The 20,254-nt window shown below is 49.1% G+C and overlaps 1 protein-coding gene across 1 annotated transcript in view; it reads right to left on the bottom strand.

The window, feature by feature from the left end:
- The window catches only part of LOC149435346 (uncharacterized), a 28,979-nt gene extending 13,792 nt beyond the window's left edge, over positions 1-15,187 (bottom strand). The window contains exon 1 of the mRNA XM_089662750.1: positions 15,099-15,187. The gene's annotated coding sequence lies outside the window, so the exon portion shown is untranslated. The remainder of the gene's footprint in view (positions 1-15,098) is intronic.
- Between the last annotated feature and the right edge of the window lie 5,067 nt (positions 15,188-20,254).

Raw genomic sequence — 20,254 nt, 5'->3', positions numbered from 1 at the left:
GAGTTCGGGACCTCAAGTTCTGTAATAGGTGTTTCCAGGGAAGAACATTGAGAAGCTGAGAGTGTTGGTAGAGATAGGCTTGAGAAAAGTTCAGTGGCCTGGGATTCATCATAGGAGCCGGTCTCAGAGTATAATTCTGCTAGATGTTTGTGGAAGACCTGTAATATTTTATTAGGATGGCTGGTGTGTGAAGTTTTTGTAATCTTTAAATGGACAAGTCTGTGTGTGTGGTCTGAGGTGCGCAGTGCCAGGGCTAGAAAAGTGTCAGGTTTGTTTGCGTTCATATAATGTTCATGCCTGGATTGGCATAGAACTTTTTCATCTGATTCTGTCAAGAAAACATCTATTTCTAGCCTGGTCTTGTCCAGGACAATCTATGAGAAGGTGATTGGAAGACTTTGTTGGCCTGATGAAATGAGGTTTCTGGTGATGGATTGTTCGCTGTCCTTTCTTGAGATGTGAGGCTTGGCTGATACAGGCTCCCCTAATTACAGACTTATGGGCTTCCCAAAAGGTCAGGAGAGAGATGTCATCAGTTGTGTTATGTGTCAGGTATTCTTTGATGGCTAGTTCAATGTCCAGTCTGTGGGATGGGTGGGCCATTTAGACTCCATGTAGTGCTAGTTTGTTGGGGTACTAAGGAGGAGAGGGTCAAAAGGAGAGCTTTGTGACCAGTCCAGGGGTAAGGTATGATGGTTCAGGATAGGAGGGCTGGGGACATACCTCTAGTCAGAAATATATGGTCAATGTGGGAGAAAGTTTTATGTGGATATGAGTAGTATGTATAGTGTCTTCTAGCTGGGTTAGCTTCTTGCCATGTGTCTATGAGAGAGCGTTGTTGGAGTTGTTGCTGGAAGGAGGATGTGGATGGATAAGAGGTTATGGGGGATTCGTCTAAAAAGGGATAAACTAGCTGATTGGAATTGCAACATAGTAAAAGTGTAATTTATGGGAATCTATTACTTGTAGCAAATGGGAGTTATAATTACAATTGGGGCATAGTATGAAGCTATAGTGACCTCTGAGGTCAAGGAGGTGACCCACTAGAAAATATAATGGCCCACTGGGTCCCAGATCTCTTCTTGGGGTGTAAAGGGAGTAGAGCAGTGGAAAGCTTTGAGTACACCTGTGTGTTTAGTTGCGGAAGAAGCCATATAAACCTGTGGGTAGGAAGAGCTGAGATATTTTGGCATATGGCTGGCAGTGAAATGAGTCTCCTGCAGTCACACCACATGTGCTTTGGCAGAGGCAAAGGATTTGAAGGCCTTAATTTTTTTATTCCCCGAACATTCAGGGTAAGTATATTTATTGGAGCCATAATAAAGGACAGATGCAAAGCTGATTGTAGGTGTTGCATCATGGTGACATCATCACTCCTGGGACAGGAATAAGAGAAAGAAAGGAGAAAAGTGGGGGAAGCAAGGTTAGTAAAGAGAGAAATGTCTGACAAAACAGGTCAGGAGGACAAAAGGCCACGATGTGAAAACAGGTAGGTTGTCCATCTGTCTATGTCACTGGGATATAAATGGACGGGAAAAAAAACAGTCCTGGGCAGGCCCAACTCGGGGCTACCAAGGAAAATGTGGGGGAGCAGTGAACATCTTCAGAAGCCAGAGGCCAAAAACAGGATATTAAACATCTGTTGTATAGAGGAGTCAGGCCAAGGATAGAATAAGATGTCAGCCTGCAGATATAAGCAGTTGGTAAGTGTATGCATTGTTCAAAGAGGCTATGCTTGGCTGGGTATCATGGGCATTAAACAGCATTAGACCACAGCTGGATGAAAGGGTGATTCGTTTGTTATTTTGTTGTCCAGCTATTGGTAGAAGGTTTAGCTAACAGCATTGTGCTGTTAGTTGCAAAAATTGTAGAATTATACTAAATATATATTTTTTGTTTACAAACATTTTTATTTTTTAAGAAATAGACTTCAAAATTGCATTACAGCTTCAAATAGAATATACAACAGAAACAAGGAACAACTGCAGTATTCATTTCAAAGGTGAAATTATGTAGAATAAAGGAAATTAAGTACATGAGCAATATAGGTAGAGAGGTAGGCAGAGTTATAAAACGACCAACAAAGTAACTCAATCAATCAAAGCATAAATGGTCCTTATTTATCTAGTAAATGCCTGTGAGTTCTCCAAAGTTCCCATTTTCTGTCAAATAAATGCATCTTATCCAATAGAGTGTAATGAATTCTCTCCATGAGCATCACCGCATCAACTCTGCAGAACTGTGGTCAATGGTACTGTGAGGGATTTCCAATGTAGGGCAATAGCCCATAGGGTGGATATACAAATGCTATGGATTAGCCTCATAACCTCAGTCTGAACTCCCGAGATAGGGGCTCCCAGTAGGCAGGACTGCATAGACAGATGCACCGGAGCACCTGCCACTGCAGAGGCAACTTCAGAAATTTTGCCCACACCAATGAGAGGCTTGGGCAGGCCCAAAATATATGCACTAGAGTACCAGCAAGGCCACAGCCCCGGAAACAAAGGTGGGACGTCCCTAGATACATGGCGTGTAGTCTAGATGGGGTATGATACCATCTGGTTATTACTTTGAGGGCCGACTCACGGACAGAAAGATCTAGAGCTCTTACACACATTATCCACCATGGAATCCCAATCCTCATCAGAAAAAGTGACATGACTATCAGCCTCCCATTTCTGTCTATAAAGAGGGGGTGAGGGAAAGAAAGTAACCAAAAATTGGTGATACAAATCTGAAATAAGACCCCTGCCCCTAGGAGAGTCACGGCTAATACATTCAAAAAATGAAATCGGAGATGAAGGTGTAAGACCAAAATGTGAATTAAAAAAATGTCTAATCTGTCGATAATGATAATATTCACAAAGCGGAATATCAAAAAGTATGCGTAGCATCTCAAAAGCGATACAAGATCCTCCTCTTTGAAAGTCAGATAACCTAATAAAGGACCTATCATACCACCAACGGAATACCTGTGAAGATGAGAATGCTGTAATAAAATTTGGATCACCAAAAAATGATGAACCTGGTGAGACAGAGGAGACAAGATTCAATTTAAGTTTATAACGGGACCAAAACATCAATGATTGGGCAACAATGGAGTTATAGAGCAATAACGAGTGGGGGGGACATTTTGGACCATAATACACCTGGTAAATAGAATGGATGTATAGACTGAGATTCAAATCTGATCCATGGGACCTGGGAAGTAATAGTCACCCATTGTGATAGCTGTGCGAAACGGGCTGACAGGTAGTAAAGCCAGAAATTGGGGAGACCTAGGCCTCCCGCCCATTGTGACCGGTAGAGGACCGATGAAGTAAAACGAGGGAGTTTGTTATGCCAAATAAAATTATTAATAATCCTTTGAAAGCGATCTAAGAACGTTTTTGAGACAGGGATTGGGAGTGATCTAAATAAAAGTAATTTAGGGAAGACATTCATTGTTACTGCCGTGACTCTGCCAAGAATGAGATAGGGGATCCATGCCAGATCTTCAATAGAGGTGAGAGGCGTGACACACATGGTGGCCAATTAGCAGCAAATAATTTTGAGTATCTGGGGGTGAGGTTTATACCTAGGTATGAAATCTGATCTGTGGCCCAACGAAATGGAAAAGAATTGCAGAGAGATGCACCCAGGGAATCAGGAACATTAATAGGCAGAACTACTGATTTAGTAAAATTTACAGTAAGACCTGATACTGTTAAAAAGTCATTCAATAATGAGCAGAAGTCAGGCAATGACACCAACAGTTTAGTAAGGAAAAGCATAACATCATCTGCATACATACAAATTGTGAAATGTGAACCAATAATGGGGAACCAGAAATGTCTGAGTGTGATTATTGCAATTGCCAAGGGTTCCAAAACAAGCACCAATAAGAAGGGCGAAAGAGGACAACCCTGACGGGTACATCCGCCTAGTGTACAAAATACAGAATTGCAGCCTGGAAGTCCTATTCTTGTTTTGGGGGGAGTCGTACAAAGCATGTACACCAGACAGAAATTCATCACTAAAGCCCATCTACTGCAGTAATGAAAACAAGTATGGCCAGAGGACACTATCAAAGGCCTTGTTAATGTCCCGGCTCAGCAACAAAACTTCTTTAGAATGCAAATTGGCGTCCTGAATAACATCTAATGTGAGACAAATATTGTCCATGATAAGTCTGCCTGGGATAAATCCCGATTGGTCCGGTGAGACCAAAGAGGAGATAATAGGGGCCAACCTATCTGCCAGAATGAGGCTAAATATTTTCAGATGATTGTTCATCACTGAGATTGGTCTATAGTTTTGAGGTAAATGATGGTCTTTCAGGGGTTTAGGTAATAGAGACAGGTTAGCCAAGAGTATCTCCTCAGGAAACTTACCGCCCTGCAAAATATCACTGAATAATGACACCAAAGAGGGAGCCAATGTAGGGGTAAAATGTTTATAATAACTGGCCATGAACCCATCAGGGCCGGTGCTGTGGAAGTTCTGAGTGCGCTAATCACACAGGATATTTCCTTCAAAGTGCATGGGGCATTGAGAGAGGATATCTGAGAGGGTGAGAGAACAGGGAGGGGGATAGAATCAAGCCATGAGCCATTTGAGGAAGCAGAAGTTGGTTGCGGGAGAGCTTATAGGGTGGAATAAAATTTTTCAAAAATACCCAGGACTTCACGAGGAAGAGAGGAGATACTGCCGGATTTAGTACGTAACTTGTAGATATGTGGGGGTCGTATTGAAAGGTTTAATTTCTGTGCGAACATAGTAGACTCTGAATTACTATGTAATAAAAAGGAGGCCTTCGACCAGCGGAGAGCTTTTTTAGTTTTCTGGGATAGTAAAATATTCATTTCTAGATGCTTTTGCGATATCATGGTTTGTTACGGAGAGATGGATTGTCATCATGAGCCCTATAATGTGATTCTAATTCTCGGGTAAGTTTCTGAATTTGTTTCCACCGATCTCTATTTCTAGAAGAAGCCATAGAAATAAGGTGGAAATAAAAACCCTACTAGAGTAAAGCCTTTTCTTACTCTCTGGGAATGTCCTCTTGTTATGGGCCGTACATTCCAGAGCCTCCTCGAGACCTGGACCAAAAAGATTATCGCCAATAAAGGGTAAGGCACAAAGGTGCAGTTTGAATGCTGAGTTCCCTGCCCAGGTTTTTAACCGAAATGCCCTTTTAGCTGAATTCACTAGGGCAGAGTTTCGAGCCGCTAGCTTAACGGATTTGGCCGAGGCATCCACAAGGAAACCAAATGCTTTAAACAGCAAAGGAAATTATTTATTTATTTCAGGTACTTATACAGCGCTGTCAGTTTACGCAGCACTTTACATATATATTGCACATTCACATCAGTCCCTAACCCTCAAGGGGCGTACAATCTAATATCCCTAACTCACATTCATACATACACATACTAGGGACAATTTTGACAGGAGCCAATTAACATACCAGCATGTCTTTGGAGTGTGGGAGGAAACCGGAGTACCCATGCAGCCACAGGGAGAACATGCAAACTCCAAGCAGGTGGTGCCGTGGCTGGGATTCGAACCAACAACCCGAGTACTGCCATGCGGAAGTGCTAACCATTTAGCCACTGTGCTGCCCTATATTTCAGTATTTGCTGCCTGAAGGTCCCTGCCGAGAGATGTGACTGTGTAAGCCAGCATTCCAGATTTCTGGTGACACAGGTAGACGATAAAGCTGGCCTAAAGATGATGGAAGTGGAATCCCAGGCCCTGCGGAGTAAGACTTCACCCCTCTTATACATAGGGTCCTTCATGGCCCCCATATCTTCAAATGCTAAGTCCATCCTTTTAGAGACTTTAGATAAGGGGGTGTCTAATTTCTGAACCTTGTTCCATTGCTGGGACCCGTTATCCTCAAAAGGAAACCTCCTTTCAAGGTTACTTGAGAAAAAGGGTTTCCTCTGAGGGCTTTTCCATTCCTGCTTAATGGTATCAACCAGGGAACTATGGACTGGAAAGACATTAGTCTTTCTAGCATGCAAACCTTGATACATGAGGTCATGCTTAGATAGGAAAACATCCTCCTCCTCAATTTCTAAGGTTTCGTAGATAACTTTAAGGAGGTTGTCCACATCTTCCAGGGGCAATTTGTTCCTGGAACCTCTGGAGCAGCAAACTTCACCGTCCTCCTCTTATGAGCCTGAATCTACCTTTGAGGAAGCAAGAGACCTAGGATCCTCCTCCGGGTCCTCCTCCCCTCTTAATGCATCTGCTACCTACAAATCCACCGATTGGGTCCAAGGACCCAGTGGCGACTGCATTTTTCCAATAGGGATCTAAAGGATACACTACCACCTCCCCCCACTCCCCCTCTCTGTTGGGGTCCCTCAAGGCTCTGTCCTTGGGCCCCTTCTCTTCGCCATCTACACCTCCTCCCTTGGCCAACTGATACACTCCCACAGCTTCAACTACCACCTCTATGCCGACGACACGCAAATCTATCTCTTGACCCCTCGCCTCACCCCTTCAGTCTCCGCCCGAATCACCAGCCTACTGAACGACATATCAGATTGGATGTCACTCCACTTCCTTAAACTGAACCTCTCCAAAACCGAGCTCCTAGTCTTCCCCCCTGCCCGCACACCCCCCCCCCCCCACTGACTTCTCCATCACGTCCAAGCATGCCACCATCAAGCCCACCCCACAAGCCAGAGTACTTGGTGTCATACTAGACTCCAATCTATCCTTCCAGCCCCAAGTCCAATCGCTAACAAACTCATGCAGGTTCCACCTCCGCAACATCGCCAAAATGCGCTCGTTCCTAACCCCAGAAACCACTAAACAGCTCATCCACTCCCTCATCCTATCACGACTCGATTGCTGCAACTCCCTCCTCACTGGCCTGCCTCTTAACAGGCTATCACCACTTCAGTCAATCCTGAATACGGCAGCCAGACTCATTCACCTTACCAACCGCTCTGTTTCCGCCACCCCCTCTGCCAATCCCTCCACTGGCCTCCACTCAGTGTCCTCCACCCCCATCTGCCAATCCCTCCACTGGCCTCCACTCAGTGTCCTCCACCCCCCTCTGCCAATCCCTCCACTGGCTTCCGATTGCCCAACGGATCAAATTCAGAATGCTAACACTGACATACAAAGCTGTCAATAGTTCTGCCCCAAACTACATCACCAAACTAATATCCATCTACCACCCAAAACATATGTTTCGCTCCTCACAAGACCTCCTTCTCTCTAGTTCCCTGATCTCCTCCTCCCATGCTCGCCTCCAGGACTTCTCCAGGGCATCACCCATCCTCTGGAACTCCCTACCCAAATCCATCAGACTATCACCCACTCTCCTCTCCTTTAGGCGCACCCTAAAAACCCACCTCTTCAGGGAAGCCTACCCCACCCTCTGCTAACTGCCAATCTCCTCCACTCCTCCTACCACTTCAACCCACAGCTTTTCCTCCCATACCACTATCCCCTCCCTCCTAGATTGAAAGCTCCAAGGAGCAGGGCCCTCAAACCCCTCGGGTATCACATTGTATTGTTATTGTTCTGTCTCATGCATTGTCTCCCATTGTAATGTACAGCGCTGAGCGAACTGTTGGCGCTTTATAAATACAGTATAATAATAATAATAATAAAAGGATTGAAATGTAGACAACATGTCATCCTTAATGGAGGTGAGCACTTTATGGCAGGCTGTAAATGACTTATCCTTAATTAGGCTAGCCACACAATTGCGGCATAAGGGTTTTTCCCAGCTGAACCCAATTTAGCTGCACAAACTGCACACTTCTTCTTGGGGGTCTGACTCTGCACCTTGTCCTGGGCTTTAACCTACAATGAGCAAGAAAAGACACAATACAGAAAATAATCTGCCCAGGGCCCCTCATACAAAACCACTGTGCTGGGGGAGCAAGAAAAGGAAGTGTGCCCACCAGGGTCATCAAGAGGGATCAGAGTCCCCAAGCTTACCTTAGAGGAGCCAGTGCCTGAAGGACCAGAGTCTGCCTGAGAAGTGCCAGCGCCTTCCATCCATCCCTCTTGGTGTGGAGCCACAGGCTCTGCTGGATCTGTACTCCATACTGGCTGCCTGTGCCAATATGGAGACTGGAACCACGAGTCACTGGCGCCTGTCGATGACGTCACCGCAGCCGGAACTTCCGGTTCCTGGACAGCACCCAGAAGTTGCGGCTACTTGCACGCCTGCTTGGCAGTCACTCTGCCCCATTGTGCATCGGATGCTGGAGCCCCCCCCCCCCCTCGGGAAGGACGACGACAGGCATCAAAGGTCCTGGACCCCTCAGGACACCCCCGATGATGGTTATAATCCACTGAGGCATGGAAGGACATCAGGAGCGCAGCCCCACTTCCCCTGAAGGGATCACGTCGGGCAGGAGGAAGTAAGCCAGACCAGGATCCACCAGCAACCTCTAGGGCCCAGGGCTTCCAGACAATCAGTTCCTTGATGACTGCACCCATCCTTCCGGAGGAAACACTAAAAACTCAGGAGGGAGGCCTGGCAGTCCGCCTTTTATAGTACTGTGCTTACGTGTTTCATGTCTCAGAGGGAGGAGCTCTGTCTCAGGAAGGATGTCCTGGAGGACGTTTGGAGAAATGAACATTAGAATGACTGAGAGACAAAAGCCAGAAATAGATCAGTGGCTGCATGCACGCCTCATTGTTAAGCTGCAGGTAGAGAGGCAGAGATGAGGCAGGATTTATCATGAAATACAAATTAAAGTGTATTATTTTCAAAACAGCCAAGAATATTTCACAAGGTCTGAAAAGTATGTAAGTCATCGAGTTATTCCCCAATTTAAGAAGAAGAGCATAACTGCAGGTAGTAAATGTAAGAGAGGAGTTGCAGATGATACGATGGTGGGTAATATGTACAGGAGAGGAGTGTGGAGGGTATGACAGTGATCGGTATGTACAGGAGAGGAGTGTGAAGGTATGACAGTGATCGGGAAGTACAGGAGAGGAGTACGGAGGTATGACAGTGACTGGTATGTACAGGAGAGGAGTGTGGGGTTATGACAGTGATTAGTATGTACAGGAGAGGAGTGTGGAGGTATGAAACTGATGGGTATGTACAGGAGAGGAGTACAGAGGTATGACAGTGATGGGTATGTACAGGAGAGGAGTACGGAGGTATGACAGTGATGGGTATGTACAGGAGAGGAGTACGGAGGTATGACAGTGATGGGTATGTACAGGAGAGGAGTACGGAGGTATGACAGTGATGGGTATGTACAGGAGAGGAGTACGGAGGTATGACAGTGATGGGTATGTACAGGAGAGGAGTACGGAGGTATGACAGTGATGGGTATGTACAGGAGAGGAGTACGGAGGTATGACAGTGATGGGTATGTACAGGAGAGGAGTACGGAGGTATGACAGTGATGGGTATGTACAGGAGAGGAGTACGGAGGTATGACAGTGATGGGTATGTACAGGAGAGGAGTACGGAGGTATGACATTGATCGGTATGTACAGGAGAGGAGTACGGAGGTATGACATTGATCGGTATGTACAGGAGTACGGAAGTATGACAGTGATCGGTATGTACAGGAGAGGAGTACGGAGGTATGACAGTGATCGATATGTACAGGAGAGGAGTACGGAGGTATGACAGTGATCGATATGTACAGGAGAGGAGTACGGAGGTATGACAGTGATCAGTATGTGCAACAAGCTTACCGCCATCCATGACCTCTTTACCTCCCACTCCCTCAACCTCCTAGCGATCACCGAAACCTGGGTACAAGCCACTGACTCTACCTCCCCTTCGGCACTCACCCATGGAGGTCTCATCATCTGGACCCATTCACCCAGACCGAGCGGTCACAGAAGTGGTGGTGTCGGCTTGCTCCTATCACTGCTGAGCACCTTCCAGGTCCTCCCTAACCCCCCTCTCTATCCTACTCCTCCTTCAAGACTCTCTGCATCTGGCTCTTCTCCCCCACCCCCTAAGGATCGCAGTGATCTACAGGCCTCCTGGATCCATACCCCGCTTCCTGGATGACTTTGCCACCTGGCTTCCCTTCCTCCTCTCCTCTGAGATACAGACCATCATCCTTGGGGACTTCAATATCCCGATCAACGCCAACAGCCCAGCTACTTCCCAACTCCTCCACCTAACCTCCTCCTTCGCGCTCACACAGTACCCTCAATCCTCCACCCACATCGATAGGAACACCCTGGACTTTGTCTTCTCCCACCTCTGTACCCTCAACCAGTTCTCTAACACCCTCTTCCCTCTCTCCGACTACCACCTTCTCACATTCTCCATCTCCCCTTCCCCTAACTCCCCCCCCCAAGGCGCCAAACCATCACCAGCCGCAACCTCCGCATCCTTCCACTGTCATGTCCTGACCTAGCCACCACCACATACAACGACTCACTGTCAGCTACCCTAGACTCTCTGGCACCCCTAACCACACATAACTTCAAACCTAGACCACTCCAAACCTGGCAGAATGACCATACTAAATGCCTCAAACATCGCAGTCGCGCGCTGGAGAGATATGGCCCAAAACCAGGTCCCCTCGTGCGTTCTCCCTCTACAAATCTGCCTCTCTCACTTACACCTCCTCCCTCCACGCCGCCAAGCAGGCCTACTTCGTAAACCTGATCAACACCCTCTCCACCTGCCCTCGCCGACTCTTCTCCACCTTCAACTCCATGCTCGCTCCCCCCCCCCCCCTCCTCCACTCAGTACCTCACTCACCGCCCACGAGATTGCCACTCATTTTCACAACAAGATTGACGCAATCTGTAAGGACATAGTCAACTCGCAATCAACCTCCCCACCTAGCCTCCCCCCCCCCATCACCCTCTCATCCCTCCCCTCCTCTGACCTCGCAACCGCACTTCCCCCCCACCACACCCAAGGCCCCGCCTACCGTAACCCCCCCAGCACTGTACTCCTTCAGCCCTGCTACCACTGAGGAAGTCACCAGGGTCTTCTCAGAAGCCCGCCTCACTACGTGCCCCCTGGACCCTATCCCCTCTCATCTCCTCCGGTCACCCCACTCCTCCCTCATCCGCTCCCTCACCCACATCTTCAATCTCTTCCTCTCTACTGGCGCATTCCCCTCCCTCCTAAAGTATACGCATATCACCCCCATACTCAAAAAGCCCTCCCTGGACCCCACAGACCCAAACAACCTCAGACCAATCTCCCTGCTGCCACTCACTTCCAAACTCCTGGAGCGCTTAGTCTACGATCGCCTGAGCGCCCACCTAACTGACAACAACCTCCTTGATCCACTACAGTCCGGCTTCTGTCCCCAACACTCCACCGAAACCGCCCTACTCAAAATCACCACCGACCTACTAACCGCCAAAGCCAAAGGCGATTACTCTGTCCTCCTTCTCCTGGACCTCTCCGCGGCCTTCGACACAGTTGACCACCCCCTCCTCCTTAATAAACTACTCTTCCTTGGCATCAGAGACACCGCTCTCTCCTGGTTCTCCTCTTACCTATCCCGACACTCCTTCAGCGTTTCCTACAATGGTGCAACCTCCCCTTCCCTCCCCCTCTCTGTTGGGGTCCCCCAGGGCTCCATCCTTGGACCCCTTCTCTTCTCCATCTACACCTCCTCCCTTGGCAAACTCATACACTCCCACGGCTTCAACTACCACCTCTACGCTGATGACACTCAAATTTACCTCTCCACCCCTCACCTCACCCCCACATTCTCTGCCCGCATCACTCAACTCCTAAACAACATCTCAGACTGAATGTCGCTCCATTTCCTCAAGCTTAACCTCTCCAAAACTGAGCTTCTCGTCTTTCCCCCCTGCCCACGCCCCCCCCATTCTATCCATCACTACCAACAACACCACCATCAATCCCGCCCAGCAAGCCAAAGTCCTTGGCGTCACTTTGGACTCAAACCTTTCCTTCCAACCTCATGTCAAATCACTTACAAACACATGCAGGCTCCACCTTCGCAACATCTCCGAGATACGCTCCTTCCTTACCCCAGACACCGCTAAACTACTAATACACTCCCTGATTATCTCACACCTTGACTACTGCAACTCCCTCCTCACCGGCCTACTCCAGTGCAGGCTCTCCCCACTTCAGACCATCCTGAACTCAGCGGCTAGACTCATCCACCCCCCCTCCTGCTCAACCTCTGCCACCCCCTCTGCCTATCCCTCCACTGGCTCCCGATTGCACAACGCATCAAATTCAAACTACTCACTCTGACCTACAAAGCCGTTCACAACACTGCCCCTAACTACCTCACCAACCTGATTCCCAGGTACCACCCTACCCGTACCCCTCGCTCTTCACAGGACTTCCTTCTATCCTGCTCCCTGGTCTCCTCCTCCCATGCACGACTGCGAGACTTCTCCAGGTCTTCCCCCATCCTCTGGAACTCACTACCCCAATCCATCAGATTGTATCCTTCCCTCCTAACCTTCAGGCACTCCCTGAAAACCCACCTCTTTAGGGAAGCCTACCCCAGCCTCACCTATCAGCCGTTCCCCTTCATTCCTCTTACCACTCCATCTGTCAGGAATGGACTTGCCAGTAATGGTGGAACTCACCTGCCTTATGGGCTGCAGTACCAGGGCTGGCCAGCAGGTGCTCTCAGCAATCAGAGACTCAACCCTGCAGCCAGCCAAACACCTGAAGCTGATTATGCAGGTGTATTTAAGGGATGGCCAGACCTGCAGTCTGTGCCTTGGTGTGTGTTTTTCCATGGGCCCCTGTATCTTGTAACCTGCGTTCCTGGTCCTGTTCCTGCCTCTGCCTGACTTGTTGCCGACCCGGTCTGATCCTGACCTCTGCTGACTTCTCCTGTTTTGATCCCTGGCTTGTGACCTTGACCATTCTCTCCGCCTGCTCCTCCTGTACCTACCTGCCCGATAGTTATCGACCTGGCCTGCCTGACTACGTTGTGCTCTATATGTGTATGTACCCGTGTATCTATATCAGTTTAGGTTTGGGTTTGTTTCACCTTGTTGTATGTATTTGTGTTAGCTTGGGGTTTGGTGCACTGCGTTTATGTTTGTATTGTTAGTCTTTAATAAATTGTCTTATTGTTTATAACATATCTGAAGCCTGCGTTTCCCTGCATCAGTTCACATACCTCTGGTCATACCCTGGAGCCCTGACACCATCCCCCACAGCCACTTCCTCCTGTACCTCTAGCCCCTCCCTCCTAGATTGTAAGCTTGAAAGAGTAGGGCCCTCTAACCCCTCATGTGCGGTTTGTTGTTGCTGTACTGTTTCATATATTGCCCCCCCTATTGTACAGCGCTGAGCAAACCCTTTGGCGCTATATAAACTCGATGTAATAATAATAATGTGCAGGAGAGGAGTGTGGGGGGTATGACAGTGATGGGTATGTACAGGAGAGGAGTACAGAGGTATGACAGTGATAGGTATGTACAGGAGAGGAGTACGGAGGTATGACAGTGATGGGTATGTACAGGAGACGAGTACGGAGGTATGACGGTGATGGGTATGTACAGGAGACGAGTACGGAGGTATGACGGTGATGGGTATGTACAGGAGAGGAGTGCGGAGGTATGACGGTGATGGGTATGTACAGGAGAGGAGTACGGAGGTATGACGGTGATGGGTATGTACAGGAGAGGAGTACGGAGGTATGACAGTGATAGGTATGTACAGGAGAGGTGTACGGAGGTATGACGGTGATGGGTATGTACAGGAGAGGAGTACAGAGGTATGACAGTGATAGGTATGTACAGGAGAGGAGTGCGGAGGTATGACGGTGATGGGTATGTACAGGAGAGGAGTACGGAGGTATGACGGTGATGGGTATGTACAGGAGAGGAGTACGGAGGTATGACAGTGATGGGTATGTACAGGAGAGGAGTGCGGAGGTATGACGGTCATGGGTATGTACAGGAGAGGAGTGCGGAGGTATGACGGTGATGGGTATGTACAGGAGAGGAGTGCGGAGGTATGACGGTGATGGGTATGTACAGGAGAGGAGTGCGGAGGTATGACGGTGATGGGTATGTACAGGAGAAGAGTACGGAGGTATGACAGTGATGGGTATGTACAGAAGAGTACGGAGGTATGACAGTGATGGGTATGTACAGGAGAGGAGTACGGAGGTATGACAGTGATGGGTATGTACAGGAGAGGAGTACGGAGGTGTGATGGGTATGTACAGGAGAGGAGTATGGAGGGTATGACAGTGATGGGTATGTACAGGAGAGGAGTACGGAGGTATGACAGTGATGGGTATGTACAGGAGAGGAGTACGGAGGTATGACAGTGATCGGTATGTACAGGAGAGGAGTACGGTGGTATGACAGTGATGGGTATGTACAGGAGAGGAGTACGGAGGTATGACAGTGATGGGTATGTACAGGAGAGGAGTACGGAGGTATGACAGTGATGGGTACGTACAGGAGAGGAGTACGGAGGTATGATCGTTCCCAGGGAGGAGTATCTCAGGAAGGGTCTATACTCCACCATAACTCTGGTTCTCGGAATGTCAGGTCCCAGCGGGTTCTCCTGGTGTCTCTCCTGTTATTCTGTCTCGGACACATCAGAGGAACATGGTGGGAGATCGGCCTGAATGTCCTTCCTAGGAGGGAATACCGGAGCCATTCTGAGGCCCATTTAATGGCCGGCAATGAGGAGGAAACCAACACTGAGAAGTAGATGCTGAGATATATACAGCACGGGGCAGCACAGTGGCTGAGTGGTTAGCACTTCCTCTTGGCAGTACTCGGGTTGTTGGTTCAAATCCCAACCATGGCACCACCTGCCTGGAGTTTGCATGTTCTCCCTGTGCCTGTGTGGGTTTCCTCCGGGTACTCCGGTTTCCTCCTACACTACAAAGACATGCTGGGAGATGAATTGTCTCCTAAGTTGTCCCTAGTATGTGTATGTATGAATGTGAGTTAGGGCCCTTAGATTGTACGCTCCTCGGGGGCGGGGACTGATGTGAATGTACAATATAGATGTAAACTGACGGCGCTATATAAGTACCTGGAATAAATAATAATAATACACCCAGATCATCGATGATGAGGAGGAAGGTTCGGTCACAGATGATTGGTCCGTCTATAGCAGGGACAGGAGCCGGGACCAGGAATAGGAGATCCACCAGACTTACCCGTGTGCTCTGACATGGAGAAGATCCCATGCTGGCCCTATGGTGGCCGTGTGTTCAGGATGGAGACCGACAATCACAGGACCCTCTGGAAGCCAATCTAAAATGGCTGACAGGAGGAAAGTGTTCCCAGGACAGGAAGTGACACCTGAAAGATTTATACAGAGGCTGCAGTATGGAGAGCAGACACTAGATGGTGCTGGTTCAAAAAAAGCTGAATAGCATAAAACAACAGAGAAAAAAAACTGAAAAACAAAAGACGATGGCGGCTCGTAAACTTCTATTATCAGAGTTATCACATTACAGTGGATTAGATCATCCTACATTTTGTTGTAGCCCGTTTGTCCTTCCTCCGGCGGCCATTTTCCCTTAGTCTGATATCAATGTTCGGACAGTTATCACATTACAGTGCAGTGGATTAGCTCTCCCTCCTCCATTTTGTTGTAGCCCGCCTGTCCCTTCTCCGGCGGCCATTTTCCCTTAGTCTGATATGAATGCTGGCTCATTTTGTCCCCTGATATGAGACATTAGCCGGGTGATTGTATACACACAGCGGGCAGATCTCAATCAATGTCACCCACTAGTCTATACTGTCACGGGGTTGGCCAGCCAATCATGTGGCTCCTATTCTGTCCTTCCAATGACCATTCCTAGTACATAGGACTCATCTTCCATACTACATTCATGATACAACAAGATGGAAACTCCCAATATACAGAGAAAATCTCCCATAAAATACATAGAAATCACATCTGCCCTAAAGGTCCATAAACATAAGAAGATTGCCCCCGACGCCCCCAGATTCATCTACAATACTAGCCAAGGTGTCATTGGTCCCCCTAATACACGGATAGTACCCCAATCCTGCATTCATACATGTGACAATACACCATGGATTCCTCCCGCTCTATATTATGTCTCCATACAAATCAGTCGCCATCCAATCCATCCATCTCACAAAAGCTCCAATACCCAGCAAATGTTTCCGTGTCCTCCTAGTAATAACCATGTGATCTCCATGAGAATAAAGCGCCAATTTGTGTCCTTATCCCCTCCCCCTACGCAGGATGTACACCCCTTCATGGCCACGCCTCTTTATGTAACTGACAATTGTACGGTCGTGCAACGCTGCACCCAAACTAAATATCCGTCCTTTCTTCACACAAATAGAGCTTTCTGTCGGTGGGATGTCATCACCTGTGCGCTCTTTATTTTTCATGCTATAAACAAAAAAAACTGAAAATTTTGAAGAAAAACAATATTTTGTAGTTTTGGCTATAAAATATATAAAGTAACCTCAAAGTTAGTTCTAAATTTCACCAAAATGTCTCCCGCTCCATGTTTATGGGAAAAGGACCCCAATAAGTGGGTATTGATTGCTGTGTGTGACCGTTATATCGTCTGCAGACTATGGGGAGATCATGGGGTGTACACAGCTTGTACTTCTCACTGCACAGCACATTTCTGGGGGGCTAAGATACCAGGACACCCCCAAATACCAGGACACTCCCAATACCAGGACACCCCCAATACCGGAACACCCCCAATACCAGGACAGGACACCCCCAATACCAGGACACCCCCAATACCAGGACACCCTCAAATACCAGGACACCCCCAATACCAGGACGGGACACCCCCAAATACCAGGACACCCCCAATACCAGGACAGAACACCCCCAAATACCAGGACACCCCCAATACCAGGACAGGACACCCCCAAATACCAGGACAGGACACTCCCAAATACCAGGACAAACACCCTCAAATACCAGGACACCCCCAAATACCAGGACAGGACACCCCCAAATAACAGGACACCCCCAATACCGGGACACCCCCAAATACAAGGACACCCCCAATACCAGGACACCCCCAAATACCAGGACACCCCCAATACCAGGACACCCCCAAATACCGGGACACCCCCAATACCAGGATGGGACACCCCCAAATACCAGGACACCCCCAAATACCGGGACACCCCCAAATACCAGGGCACCCCCAATACCAGGACACCCCCAAATACCAGGGCACCCCCAATACCAGGACACCCCCAATACCAGGACACCCCCAAATACCAGGACAGGATACCTCCAATACCAGGGCACCCCCAAATACCAGGACACCCCAATACCAGGACACCCCTAAATACCAGGACACCCCTAAATACCAGGACGGGACACCCCCAAATACCAGGACACCCCCAAATACCAGGACAAGACACCCCCAAATACAAGGATACCCCCAAATACAAGGACACCCCCAAATACCAGGACACCCCCAATACCAGGACAGGACACCCCCAAATACCAGGACACCCCCAAATACCAGGACACCCCCAAATACCAGGACAGGACACCCCAAAATACCAAGACACCCCCAATACCAGGACACCCCCAAATACCAGGACATCTCCAATACCAGGACACCCCCAAATACAAGGACACCCCCAAATACCAGGATGGGACACCCCCAAATACCAGGACACCCCCAATACCAGGACACTTCCAATACCAGGACACCCCCAAATACCAGGACACCCCCAATACCAGGACAGGACACCCCCAAATACCAGGACACCCCCAATACCAGGACAGAACACCCCCAAATACCAGGACACCCCCAATACCAGGACAGGACACCCCCAAATACCAGGAGAGGACACCCCCAAATACCAGGACACCCCCAAATACCAGGACAGGACACCCCCAAATACCAGGACAAACACCCTCAAATACCAGGACACCCCCAAATACCAGGACAGGACACCCCCAAATACCAGGACACCCCCAAATACCGGCACACCCCAAAATACCAGGACACCCCCAAATACCAGGACGGGACACCCCCAAATACCAGGACACCCCCAATACCAGGACAGAACACCCCCAAATACCAGGACACCCCCAATACCAGGACAGGACACCCCCAAATACCAGGACAGGACACCCCCAATTACCAGGACACACTCAAATACCAGGACAGGACACCTCCAAATACCAGGACAAACACCCTCAAATACCAGGACACCCCCAAATACCAGGACAGGACACCCCCATATACCAGGACACCCCCAAATACCAGGACAGGACAAACACCCCCAAATACCAGGACAGTACAAACCCCCCCAAATATCGGGACAGGACAAACACCCCCAAATACCAGGACAGTACAAACCCCCCCAAATACCGGGACAGGACAAACACCCCCAAATACCAGGACAGTACAAACACCCCCAAATACCGGGACAGGACAAACACCCCCAAATACCAGGACAGTACAAACACCCCCAAATACCGGGACAGTACAAACACCCCCAAATACCGGGACAGGACAAACACCCCCAAATACCGGGACAGGACAAACATTTTGTAACACAAGCATCCAGTTGTTACCCCCCCACTGATGTTCTTCCAGTCATGTAAATTATCCTGGCTGAAGCTGTAGGAACTCATGTTACACATACCTCATAGAGGGGGAGGGGAGAAGGGCGGGGTCAATGAGGGGAGGGGAGAAGGGCGGGTTCAATCATCAGAAGCTTTTTAAGCTGAAAGGGACGTGTGTTTTGGGGCCAATTAAGCACACACTGGATAAAGGGCCCACACAGGCAGAGGAGAGTCATCAGAGGAGTGCCACCTTCAGACCAGGACACCATCAGCCAGGTATTCACCCCCCAATTCACCCTACTACTCCCTGTCCCTCCACTGCTCCTCATTATTATTATTATTATACAGTATTTATAAAGCGCCAATAGTTGGCTCAGCGCTGTACAGTACAAAGGGGGACAGAACATGTGACAGAACAATACCAATACAATGCAAAACATGAGGGGATCGAGGGCCCTGCTCCTTGGAGCTTACAATCTAGGAGGGGGGGGATGGTGGTACAGGAGAAGATAGCTGTGGGGGATGGAGTGGTAGGAAGAGTGGAGGAGGTCGGCAAGTTAGCAGGGGGTGGGGTAGGCTTCCCTGAAGAGATGGGTTTTCAGGGTGCGCCTAAAGAAGAGGCGAGTAGGTGATAATCTGATGGGTTGGGGCAGGGAGTTCCAGAGGATGGGTGACACCCTGGAGAAGTCCTGGAGGTGGGCATGGGAGGAGGAGACCAGGGAACTAGAGAGAAGGAGGTCTTGTGAGGAGCGGAGTGTGCGTGCTGGGCGGTACTTGGATATTAGGTCAGTGATGTAGTTCGGGGCAGTATGGTGGGCGGCTTTGTACGTCAGTGTTAGGATTTTGAATTTGATCCGTTGCGCAATTGGAAGCCAGTGGAGGGATTGGCAGAGGGGGGTGGCGGAGACAGAGCGGTTGGAAAGGTGAATGAGTCTGGCAGCCGTATTCAGGATGGACTGAAGCGGGGATAGCCAGCGGCGAGGCAGGCCAGTGAGGAGGGAGTTGCAGTAGTCGAGTCGTGATATGATGAGGGAGTGGATGAGCTGTTTAGTGGTTTCTGGGGTTAGGAACGTGCGGATTTTGGCGATTGTTGCGGAGGTGGAGTCTGCATGAGTTTGTTAAAGATTGGACTTGGGGCTGGAAGGATAGGTTGGAGTCCAGAATGACACCAAGTACTCTGGCCTGCAGGGCGGGTTTGATGGTGGCGTTGTTGGACGTGATGGAGAAGTCAATGGGGGGTGGTGTCTGGGCTGGGGGGAAGACAAGAAACTCGGTTTTGGAGAGGTTCAATTTAAGGAAGTGGAGCGACATCCAATCTGATATGTCGCTCAGTAGGTGTGTGATTCGGGCGGAGAACGAGGGGGTGAGGTGGGGGGTTGAGAGATAGATTTGTGTGTCGTCGGCATATAGGTGGTAGTTGAAGCCGTGAGAGTGTATGAGTTGGCCAAGGGAGGAGGTATAGATGGAGAAGAGAAGGGGCCCGAGGACAGAGCCTTGAGGGACCCCAACAGAGAGGGGGAGTGAGGGGGAGGCGGTAGCATTATAGGTAACGCTGAAGGAGTGTTGTGACAGGTAGGATGAGAGACGGGAGAGAGCAGAATCTCTGAGCCCGCCGAGGGAGTGTAGTTTTTTGAGGAAGAGGGGGTGGTGGACTGTGTGGAAGGCCACAGAGAGGTCAAGGAGTAGGAGCACTGAATAGTGGCCATTAGCTTTGGCGGTTAGCAGGTCATTGGAGAGTTTGAGTAAGGCAGTTTCGGTGGAGTGTAGGGG

The sequence above is a fragment of the Staurois parvus genome, unplaced genomic scaffold (genome assembly GCF_062004578.1).
Source record: "Staurois parvus isolate SC_StPar_1 unplaced genomic scaffold, SC_StPar_1.0 ptg001532l, whole genome shotgun sequence".
Taxonomy (NCBI): Eukaryota; Metazoa; Chordata; class Amphibia; order Anura; family Ranidae; genus Staurois; species Staurois parvus.
Note: the sequence above shows the minus strand (reverse complement) of the source record. Positions and strands in the feature narration are given on the sequence as shown.